Genomic DNA, 10,991 nt, shown 5'->3' with positions numbered 1-10,991 from the left:
CTCTGTTCGGAGAGATGATGTACATGGTGAAAAATCTGATGCGTGTGTAATGAATAATCTAAACATGTGAAACTCGTCTCGTTTTGCGGCCCTTCGCTGCTTCGCTATTGAACTCTGTGGACGCTCAGCGTCCCCCCACCCTCTGAATCTGTAATTTGGTATTTGACTTTTGGACCCAATTATTGAACTGTTCATGCAGTGTGCCATGAACTGAAGGATGATCACACTCCTGAATCTGGCCAAGTATCTGCTTGAGGATTGCCTACCAATGCTATGCATATTTACACATGTTCCTCAATTTATGGCAACTATCCACATGTCTGGTCTGCAGATCTTCCTTCAGATTAGACCAGAGAACACATTTTTAACAGGTCATGCCAAACACCATGCTACATTCCATATAATTTCTGAATAGACTTTTTGAACATGTAGTAATGGTGCTAAGGAACTTGCACATGTAGAATTTAAACCCTTTAATTGCATGGAATTACAGCCCAAAATAAAACAAATGTTGCACAATCTGAGGGCCTTGGCCTCAGATATTTTCATTCATAGATTATTTCATTCAAGATGTGAGCCAAAGTACATGAGCCTGGATTAACTTGGGTTACAGCATGTGTTGTGTGATACAGACAGGGATAGATATCGATTTGGCTCAAATCTGGTTTACAACACAACTGATATCTGGTCCATATAAGATGGACCTGTGGCTGAGTGGAGCTAATAAGACTCACTCTGTGAGTAAATAATAAACTAAGCAAAAAAAAAGAGACATCTCAACTCAAAATGCCACTTTTAATGACTACCATAGTCTCAGAATTATTTAACACCTTCATGATAAGTGTCTTTAATATTAATTAGAGCACTTATTTGCTTTTATGATCTGCTGCAAACCTGATGAATAGCCAGACACCAAATCAAATCAAATCAAATCAAATTTATTTATATAGCGCTTTTCACAACTGATGTTGTCACAAAGCAGCGTCACAGAATTCCAGTAAGACAAAGATTTGACATGAAATGTAAAAAAAAATGTAATACCCTCAAGTGAGCGAGGCCAGGGGCGACAGTGGCAAGGAAAAACTCCCCCAGCTGAGGAAGAAACCTTGGGAGGAACCAAGGCTCACAAGGGGTGACCCGTCCTCCTCTGGTCAATCTACTGGTGATGATAGTTAGTAGTCCATGAGAACTTCAGTGTAGGGGCAGCTTCAAGGCACTTGGTTTCCTAAGCATTCTGAGCATTCCTAAGGAATTTTAGCCAGTTCCTCATGGGAAATGTCCTCAATTTCAGAAATATTCCTGAGTCCACATTCATCAAATTCCATAAAAGTATTTTTATGGGGTTCAAGGCGAATGTGACAGCCACTCCAGTATCTTCCAGGACTTCTTCTGAAACAAAGCCTTGGTGGATTTTGAGGCATGCTTGGGATCACTGCCCTGCTGAAAGGCCCAGTGATGCCCAAGCTTCAGCTTCCTCACAGAAGGCATGATATTTTCTCCTTGGATTTCCTGGAGTCCATTTTAAGTTTCACATTCTGTATGTTTCCAGAGCCAGAGGAACCAAAGCAGCCCCAGAGCACCATGAGCCATGCTTCACAGTAGTCTTTTTGTATGTTTGTGTCCTATAGATTTAGCTATATGTTTCTAAACTTATGGTAAACAAATCTCTATCCTGTTCAGGTATTTGATGTGTTTTATCTTAAGCATCCCTGATAAAACTCATGAAGCCCTTGATGTGTTGAATCAAGTGTGATGATGTCATGTCTTCCAATATTTGTGCTCCAGAGCCTCAGAACATCCACCTCCCAGGATACACATGGTACTTATGGGCAGTTCCTATACAAACAAGAGATTGCAAAATCACTGTCTATCCCCTGAGTACAGATTGGAGACACGTGTCTAGAGGGTATTTAAAAGAACACTAGTGCTGTTTCCTAAACTTTCCTATTTACTCTGTATTGCGTTATTCTGGTGTTTCCCAATTTTGTTATAATGTCCAAAAGTGGACAATTTTCAGTGCACTCAAACAATTCCACAACCCATTATTCACTGCTCTGTTTGGTAAAAACCTGCATGAGTTTGGGTCTAAAAACATTACTACTACCCTCATGTATTTCCTATAATAATGCACTATATTGTGAGTAATAGAGGGAATAGCTTATAGGGAGCCATATATGCTCATGGGCTCCCCCTACAGGGGAGGATGTAGATCACTTTTACAGCACTGTCCTGAAATCAAGGAGAAGTGTGGATGAAGTGGAGATGAGGTGGGGGTGGGATTTTTACCCCCTGCAAAAGTTACATAGTACCGTTTCAGCAGTGCTAAGCTAGGAGTAGCAATGACAGAGGCCCAGTTCTACCTAGCACAGGTAAGTGAAGCATCTTAATGACTTTAAATCTGCCATTTTAAGGTAAAACTACTACCTAGTATTCCTTAGCGTGACAATTTTGTCTCATTTGTGACATGTTGCTTAGTGTGTGTGTGGCCTTACTGAGTGTTCTTTGTATTTGTTTTTCTCGTGAATCTAATCTCTCTTGCCTGGCCTGGTCTTTTAGTTAATCATTTTCCAGAGGTTCTGCTCTTTGACTGCTTTTCTGGCTTTTGGACCTCTGCCGGTCTACTGTTTTGGATTATCGGTTAATGATTAAAGTTTGTCCCAGTCTGCACTCACAGCCTGAGGCAACACCTGATTTATAATTGTGTGCTCTTATGAGGGATTCTACTCAGGGTGTTGTAATTAAAAGTGTCATTTTGTGTTGAATTTGGAGAAAACCCTTGTTTATATTAGTTGTGATGAGCTATGTAAATTGTACTTGTCTTTTTGCAAACTGTTGACAAAAATTATATTTAGTTTGTCAGTAAGCTTTTGTTTTCTTTACAGTACATATGTTTAAGGAACATAATGCCAGTAGCGCAATTAGTGAGTGCTGACTGTTTGCAGAAAACGATAATCAGCGATTCCTCACACTGCTGTTGGATATTTTTCAGCCTCAAGATGGCAGCAGAGAACGTTATTTGAATGTTAGGCTTTATGTCAGAATACAGTTTGCTGTAAGAAACGAGCTTTGAATCCTCCTCTTAATAAAAATAAATAAATAAATAAAAATAATAATGCAGGTATCAGTTTTAATAGCTTGATCATTTTCTGATTTCATTCCTTTTCAGCGAAAAAAGAAATGGGTAAAATTCCCAGAAGATCATTATCAAACCAAGATCCTGCTAGACACAACCAGGAAACCATGCCATTGTGTTAGGACAGGAATTGATCTGAAGGCCTGCCATGTCAGATTAACAAATGTTAAGGGAATTCAGTTAATATGGGTAAGTGTTTTTAAGTTATTGCAAGACTCCAACTGAGATATGTTAAAGATTCAAGTAGAGGTAGTAGCCTGACCAGTCAGTGCATTTCTGTCAGATGTTAATCAGCTCCAGGTTGTGGGTTCAATCTGTGAAAGGTTTGGTGTGTTAACCTGTGTCTGCATGGGTATTCTTCTGGGTGTTTGAACTTCCTCCCATAGTCCAAAAACAAATAATATTTGGATTGTCTATGTGAAATTGTCTACACGTGTGAGTGAATGATGCCCTGTGATGGACTGGCACCCTGTCAAGGGTGTGTTCCTGCCTTGTAGGCTCTGGACCCACTGCATCCCGAACAGGGGAATTACTCTTTTATTTTTTTTAGTTGGCATGAGCACGAGAAGCTGGAGCATTTTTAGAGGGGTTAAATTTGGGTATCATTTTTCTCTCCCAGTTTGCACATTTATAATGAACATAAGGTCTCTGGCTAGGTTTCATTACTGTGTGCCTGTGTGTTGACACTGTTATAGAGTGACTGAATGAGGGCAGGCAATTACAGCAACAGCAACAGGTATAAAATTGTCCACTGAGGGGTATTCAGCACCATTTCTGAACTTTCGTAATCCATGTGTCTGAATGTAGATTATCTGGTTGAGAAACCAGAATACAATTAGTACAACTACAAGTTTTCTGTACTAAAATGAGTTATGATCAACCAAGCCACATTTTCTTTGCAATTTCGCACATTGTTGCTGTCTAATGAAAAACATGTATCTCCAAAAATAGTAAGGAATAGAAAGAAAAAATCTTAACTTTCCATGGAAGTCGGTGCAAAAAGATATTTTCAAGTAATTTTAGCTGTGACGCTCTAAACGGTGGCGAGGGACCACAGGAGAACATAAGTCAGAGTTCAGCACTCAGCCATTACTTTTAATGCTCAAAACATAAAGAGTTAACGAAAATCTCAGGCGTTCAAAAAGAACCTCGGCAACGAGCGTCGGCGCCAATCAATACGCCAGGGCTTCTCCTTCTCTAGGACAGCGGGGCGGCGTCCAGGGCGGCGGCCGGCTGCGCGTCCGCGCCAGATCAGTCTGCTCCAGAGAAGAGAAAACAGAATCACAACAGGTGGGAAGAGGGAGAAAGACCAGAGCGAAAATGATTAGTCGGATCAGCAAAAAGTCAGTTTCGCGTGTCGACCAGCAATTACCCCCTTTCTCTCTCTCCCCCCCGGAGATCCCTCGGCGGTCTTTTATGTCGTCGCTTCCTCCCTAGGAAGTAGGAGGAGCTGGGCCCCGTAACGGCCAGGCGCGGGTGGTTTCTCACCCCGCCCTGAGGGGCCGATGGCTGGCGTGGCATGGAGCTGCTGGATTGATGAGACGGGCCCCGGCCACATTCCCCCCCCCTTAGAGACACGCCAGAAAGAGGGCCTCTGGACGCCCAGCAGACCGGCAGGCGGGAGAGGGCATCCGCGTTGCCGTGTAGGACCCCTGCCCTATGCTGTACCCGGAACGAGAAGTCCTGTAAGGAGAGGAACCAACGGGTGACCCGAGGGTTGGAATCCTTGGCCCGGGCCAGCCACTGCAGAGGGGCATGGTCCGTGACTAGAATAAAGGGTCTACCCGTAAGGTAAAACCGGAGCTCCTCTATTGCCCACTTGATGGCCAGGGCCTCTCGCTCCAGGGCAGCATAGCGTTGCTCGGGGGGAGTTAACCTACGGCTTATGTACAACACAGGATGCTCCTCTCCGTTGAAATCCTGCACCAGGACCGCCCCGAGCCCCCGCTCCGAAGCGTCTGTCTGGACCCGGAATGGTCGGTTGAAATCCGGGCTCCTTAGGACGGGTTCGGAGGTTAGGCATGCCTTCAGTTGCTCAAAGGCGGCCTCGGCCTCGGGCGTCCACTTAACAGTCTCCGGCTGGCCCTTCCTAGTAAGGTCAGAAAGAGGGGAGGCAATAGAGGAGAAGTTAGATATGAACCGCCGGTAGTAGCCAGCCAACCCCAAAAAGGCACATACCTGTTTCTTGGACTGGGGTTTTGGGCAGTTAAGGATGGCCTCAACCTTCCTTACCTGGGGCCTCAGTAGCCCTCGACCAATCCGATAACCGAGGTAGTGGGCCTCTGTGAGCCCCAGGTGGCACTTTCGGGGGTTGGCGGTGAGTCCAGCCTCACGGAGTCGACTCAATACCCTCCTCAGGTGGTCGACATGTTCAGACCAAGTCTCAGAGTGGATGATGACGTCGTCCAGATAGGCTGCCGCAAAAGGCAAAAGTGGCCTTAGGACCACATCCATGAGACGCTGGAAGGTGGCTGGGGCCCCATGGAGGCCGAACGGGAGAACGCGATACTGCCAGTGGCCTGCAGGGGTGGAAAAGGCCGTCTTGGGACGGGCCTCTGGAGTGAGAGCCACCTGCCAGTATCCCTTGGTGAGGTCTAAGGTGGAAATGAAACGGGCCTTACCTAGCCGATCGATCAAGTCATCCACCCTGGGAAGAGGGTAGGAGTCGAACTGCGAGACTTCATTTAGTTTCCTGAAGTCGTTGCAGAATCTCCATGAACCATCCGGTTTGGGAACCAGGACAATGGGGCTGGACCATGGACTGTTAGACGGCTCGATGATACCGGCGGACAACATACGCTCAACCTCCTCCTCTATGGCTGTCCGGCGGGCTTCGGGGACACGGTAAGGCCGCTGTCGAACTGTCACCCCGACAGGGGTTCGGATATCATGTTGAACAACCTGGGTCCGCCCCGGGGTGACAGAGAATACGTCCCGGAACCGCTCCACCAACTCTACAAGCTCCTGGCGTTGGGCGGGGCTGAGGTCATCGCCCCACTGAATCTCCGCCCGAGCTGAACTCTCAGTGGAGGCAAACCCAGAGACCTGAGGGATCGGCTCCACCCACTTTTTAAGCAGGTTCACATGATAAACCTGCTGGGTTTTTCTCCGACCAGGCTGGTTAAGGCGATAAATCACGGGGCCGACTCTTTCATGGATGGTGTAGGGTCCCTGCCAAGTAGCCAGGAACTTGCAGGTGGTCGTGGGGACTAAAACCAGGACACGGTCCCCCACCTGGAACTCTCTGGGCTGGGCAGGGCGGTTGTAGATGCGCTGTTGGGCCCGCTGGGCTTCCTCCATATGCTCCTGTACGATCGGAGCTACCGCATCCACCCGCTGTTGCATTTCCTGCACATATTCAATGATGGAACGGTACGGAGACGGCTGCTGCTCCCACGCTTCCCTCACCACATCGAGAAGTCCTCTGGGCCTACGAGAGTACAATAACTCAAAGGGGGAAAAACCTGTCGAAGCCTGGGGGACCTCCCGAACTGCAAAGAGAACATAGGGCACCAACAGGTCCCAGTCCCGTCCATCTTGAGCAACCACTTTTTTTAGCATCCGCTTCAGAGTTTGATTGAACCGTTCCACTAACCCGTCTGTCTGGGGGTGGTAGACCGAGGTGGGGAGGTGTTTTATCCTCAGGAGCTTACAGAGGTCCGCAACCAGCCGGGATACGAAGGGGGTGCCCTGGTCAGTAATAATGTCTTTGGGAATCCCCACTCGGGAGCATAGCAGGAACAATTCCTGGGCAATCGCCTTGGAGGTGGCCTTCCGGAGGGGGACAGCCTCCGGATACCTAGTGGCATAATCTACCATCACCAGGATGTACTCATGTCCGCGGCCAGACTTCAGCAATGGCCCGACGATGTCCATCCCGATCCGCTCAAAAGGAACTCCGATGATTGGGAGCGGGATGAGAGGTGCTGGCGGTGGTTTCTTGGGTGAAGTTAATTGGCACCTCGCACAACGCTGGCAGTAGTTCTTGACTTCTGCCTGGATGGAAGGCCAGTAGAAACGGGGCAGGATACGGGCCAAGGTATTTTGCCAGGCTAGATGTCCCCCCAGCGGGTGGTGGTGAGCCAGATGCATAACCACGTCAATGCGGGACCTGGGGAGGACGAGAGCCTCCTGAGGCCCCTCTGGGAGTTGGTGTACCCGGTAGAGGAGATTTTTATGGACAGCGAAATGTGGGTCAGGAAGCGGACCCATAACGTGGGGAACCCCATCCAGAACCGCAACGTTCTCCCAGGCCCGCTTCAACCGATCATCCTCCCTCTGCTCTCGGGCGAACCCTCCCTCTGCTTGTATCTGCTGACAAAGAGAGGAGAGAGGATTAATGGTATCCTGGCACTCACCTTCACCGCTGGCTTCTGCGCTATCCCCCTGGGGCCGGGCCAACAAAGCCGACAGGGCCCTGGACCGGCACTTGCGATGGTGACGTCGTTGCCGAGAGGGGAACTGGTTGTGGCCTTGGGCGAACCCAGGAAAATCCCGTCCCACGAGCAAAGGGACAGGGAGATCGGGAACAAGGCCCACGGTGAGGGGCCATTGACGTCCTTGCTCGCCCAACAGGACGCGGGCAGTGGGGAACTGCCGCACCTCCCCATGCACGCAGGTGACGGGTAGGGTTTCGAGGGAGGCCTGGAGCCAGGGAAATTCAGCCGGGCGGAGGAGGGTGACGGTACTCCCCGAGTCCATGAACGCCCGGACGGGCCGGCCATCTACATGCAGCAGGCGGTGGGAGCCGTCCTTCTGAAAATTCCCATGCACACCACACCCAGCAAGCCAGGTCTTCGCCGGCCGGGGAAGAGGGCCTAACTCGGGCTCTGTAGGCATCGGCTCCTCGTGCGGATTTGGAGGAGTGGGGAGGCGCGAGGGCCGAGGCCCTCGAGCCCCTTCTAGTTCCTTCGGTGGAGTCCGTCGTATGAGGAACCGATCACGGCGCGCTAGAGAAGCTGCTTCCGGCCTATCAGCCCGCATGAGACCGAGCATGCGCTCGGCTGCCTCCGTGGCCTCCACCATGGCCCGGGGATTGACTGAATCCCGCATGGCAACCGCCCTACGCAGGTCCGCTGGTAAGGTCCTCAGGAACCGCTCCATGGCTACATGCTCTGCCACCTCTTCTGAGCTCCGGAGCTCAGGGCGTAGCCAGCGGCGGGTGGTCCGTAGTAGCTGCAGCATCTGTTGCCGGGGGGTTTGGCCAGGCTGATAGGTCCACCGGTGGTATTCCATAGCGGCGGCCGCCGGGCTAAGACCCACTCGTGCGAGGATCTCCCGCTTTAGCTGGTCGTAGTCGTGGGCATGATCTGGTGCTAGAGAATAATACGCAAGCTGAGCCTCACCCGACAGAAAAGGTGCAAGTATTTCGACCCAGAGCTCTCTATCCCAAACTTCCCGTTCGGCCACTATCTCAAACGTATGAAGGTAAGCCTCCACATCATCTTCCGGTGCTAGTTTCATGAGGAGGTGGTGTGCAGCTTGTTTGGGGCTAGGCAGTGTAGGGACGGGAGGGGCCAGGCGGGTCGCAAGCAGGTCCTCGGCGAGAGCTCGTACGCCCCTCGCGAGCTCCTGTGTGGCTGCCTGGTGTTGAAGGCTGGCCTCCAAGAGGTGTTGGATAACTGGATCCATGCCGTAGATTGGGTTAAGAGAAGGAAAAAGAAAACAAATGAGGAAAAAAAAAAACTTTTTTTTTTTTTTTTTTTTTTTTTTTTTGATCCCTTAGGCGACCGCAGATGCCCGCATTCTCCACCACTGTGACGCTCTAAACGGTGGCGAGGGACCACAGGAGAACATAAGTCAGAGTTCAGCACTCAGCCATTACTTTTAATGCTCAAAACATAAAGAGTTAACGAAAATCTCAGGCGTTCAAAAAGAACCTCAGCAACGAGCGTCGGCGCCAATCAATACGCCAGGGCTTCTCCTTCTCTAGGACAGCGGGGCGGCGTCCAGGGCGGCGGCCGGCTGCGCGTCCGCGCCAGATCAGTCTGCTCCAGAGAAGAGAAAACAGAATCACAACAGGTGGGAAGAGGGAGAAAGACCAGAGCGAAAATGATTAGTCGGATCAGCAAAAAGTCAGTTTCGCGTGTCGACCAGCAATTACCCCCTTTCTCTCTCTCCCCCCCGGAGATCCCTTGGCGGTCTTTTATGTCGTCGCTTCCTCCCTAGGAAGTAGGAGGAGCTGGGCCCCGTAACTGCCAGGCGCGGGTGGTTTCTCACCCCGCCCTGAGGGGCCGATGGCTGGCGTGGCATGGAGCTGCTGGATTGATGAGACGGCCCCCGGCCACATAGCATTTCTAATGGTCTATTCATCATGAAAGTTTCAGATAATAAGAAAGACAGCTGTGCAGTAAATAAAAAAGTCTTTCATTGGACAGCAGCAATATTTAACAGGTCCTTAAAAGTAACATTCACACATTTTCCTCAAACATACCATTTCACCTTAAAAGACGGTGAGCTTCTGAGTGTAAAACCAACCAGAAAGAAAAGCACGTCCCCCCAAACGTAGACATCCTCTTTAAATCTACCTTTAGCCATTCTGCCATTTTACTTTTACCATTTCTCTTAGGGACAGAACTGTATAAAACAGCAATATAATATTATATATTACAAACATTAAATGTCTGTTTTTACCAAAGTTTTCCAAAGCTTATACATTTTGCCATCCACATACTTTTTTGGCCTGGTCCTCAAAATTATGAATGTTATATGAATATGAATATTGCTACACGCAAGTTAAACCTGCTGTATACTGAATTCTAAATCTCTAAAACACCTCATGCAAGCCAGTAAGCTTTGTTACTACTAAGAGAATTCATTCATTATCTGTAACCCTTATCCAGTTCAGGGTCGTGGTGGGTCCAGAGCCTACCTGGAATCATTGGGCGCAAGGCGGGAATACACCCTGGAGGGGGCGCCAGTCCTTCACAGGGCAACACACACACACACCAACGGACAATCCAAGTCGCCAATCCACCTATCAACGTGTGTTTTTGGACCGTGGGAGGAAACTGGAGGAAACCCACGCGGACACGGGGAGAACACACCAAACTCCTCACAGACAGTCACCCGGAGCAGGACCTGAACCTACAACCTCCAGGTCCCTGGAGCTGCGTGACTGCTACACTACCTGCTGTGCCACTGTGCCGACCTACTAAGAGAATGTAGTAGCCTAAATTTGAGCTAATGTTTGTACATGAAAATTTAATTGTAGATTGAGTTTCATGTAACGTCATTTCCATGTGCAGGACTGTTAGCTTGTTTGTGGCATGGATGTTGACTCTGTAGTGCAGAGAATCCAGTGACATTCAGAAGAAAAACAACTATATAACATTGTTTTTTAAAAAACACAGAATGCCGTAGCAACAGCAGACAATAACATCTTTTATTTTTTCCTAGTAAAAAATCTGTTTAGTGCTGAATTTGAAACTTGGAAAAATTAGTAAAATATGATGCCTAGAGTGTATGAGAAATTGATTACGTAGGCTAAATTGTATATTGTTTTCATACCATATGTTGCTATGACTGTAAAAATCTTCATTTCTTTAAGGTTTGCACAGTCCCAGCGGGTTTAAGGGGGGTAGGACTCTGTGAAGGTGATTTCACTCAGCTCTGACGTGAGCACACACGCCGTCATATGTTAGGGGGGTGGGGTGTCGGTGAGAGACTCATCCTTGTTGAGTATGTACAGCCTGTCCTCAAAGCTCTCCCTCTCCTCTGCTTTCCCTTTCTCTACCACTTCCCCTTTTCATTTTTTCCCCTCCTCCCCTCTCTCACTCTCAAGTGCTTGGCTGAGACAGAGGATGGTGCATCACACGCGTGCACACACGTGGTACCTCTTCATCCTTTCTCTCTCTCT

This window comes from Hoplias malabaricus, chromosome X2 (assembly GCF_029633855.1).
Source record: "Hoplias malabaricus isolate fHopMal1 chromosome X2, fHopMal1.hap1, whole genome shotgun sequence".
Taxonomy (NCBI): Eukaryota; Metazoa; Chordata; class Actinopteri; order Characiformes; family Erythrinidae; genus Hoplias; species Hoplias malabaricus.
This window is presented reverse-complemented; position numbering follows the sequence as displayed.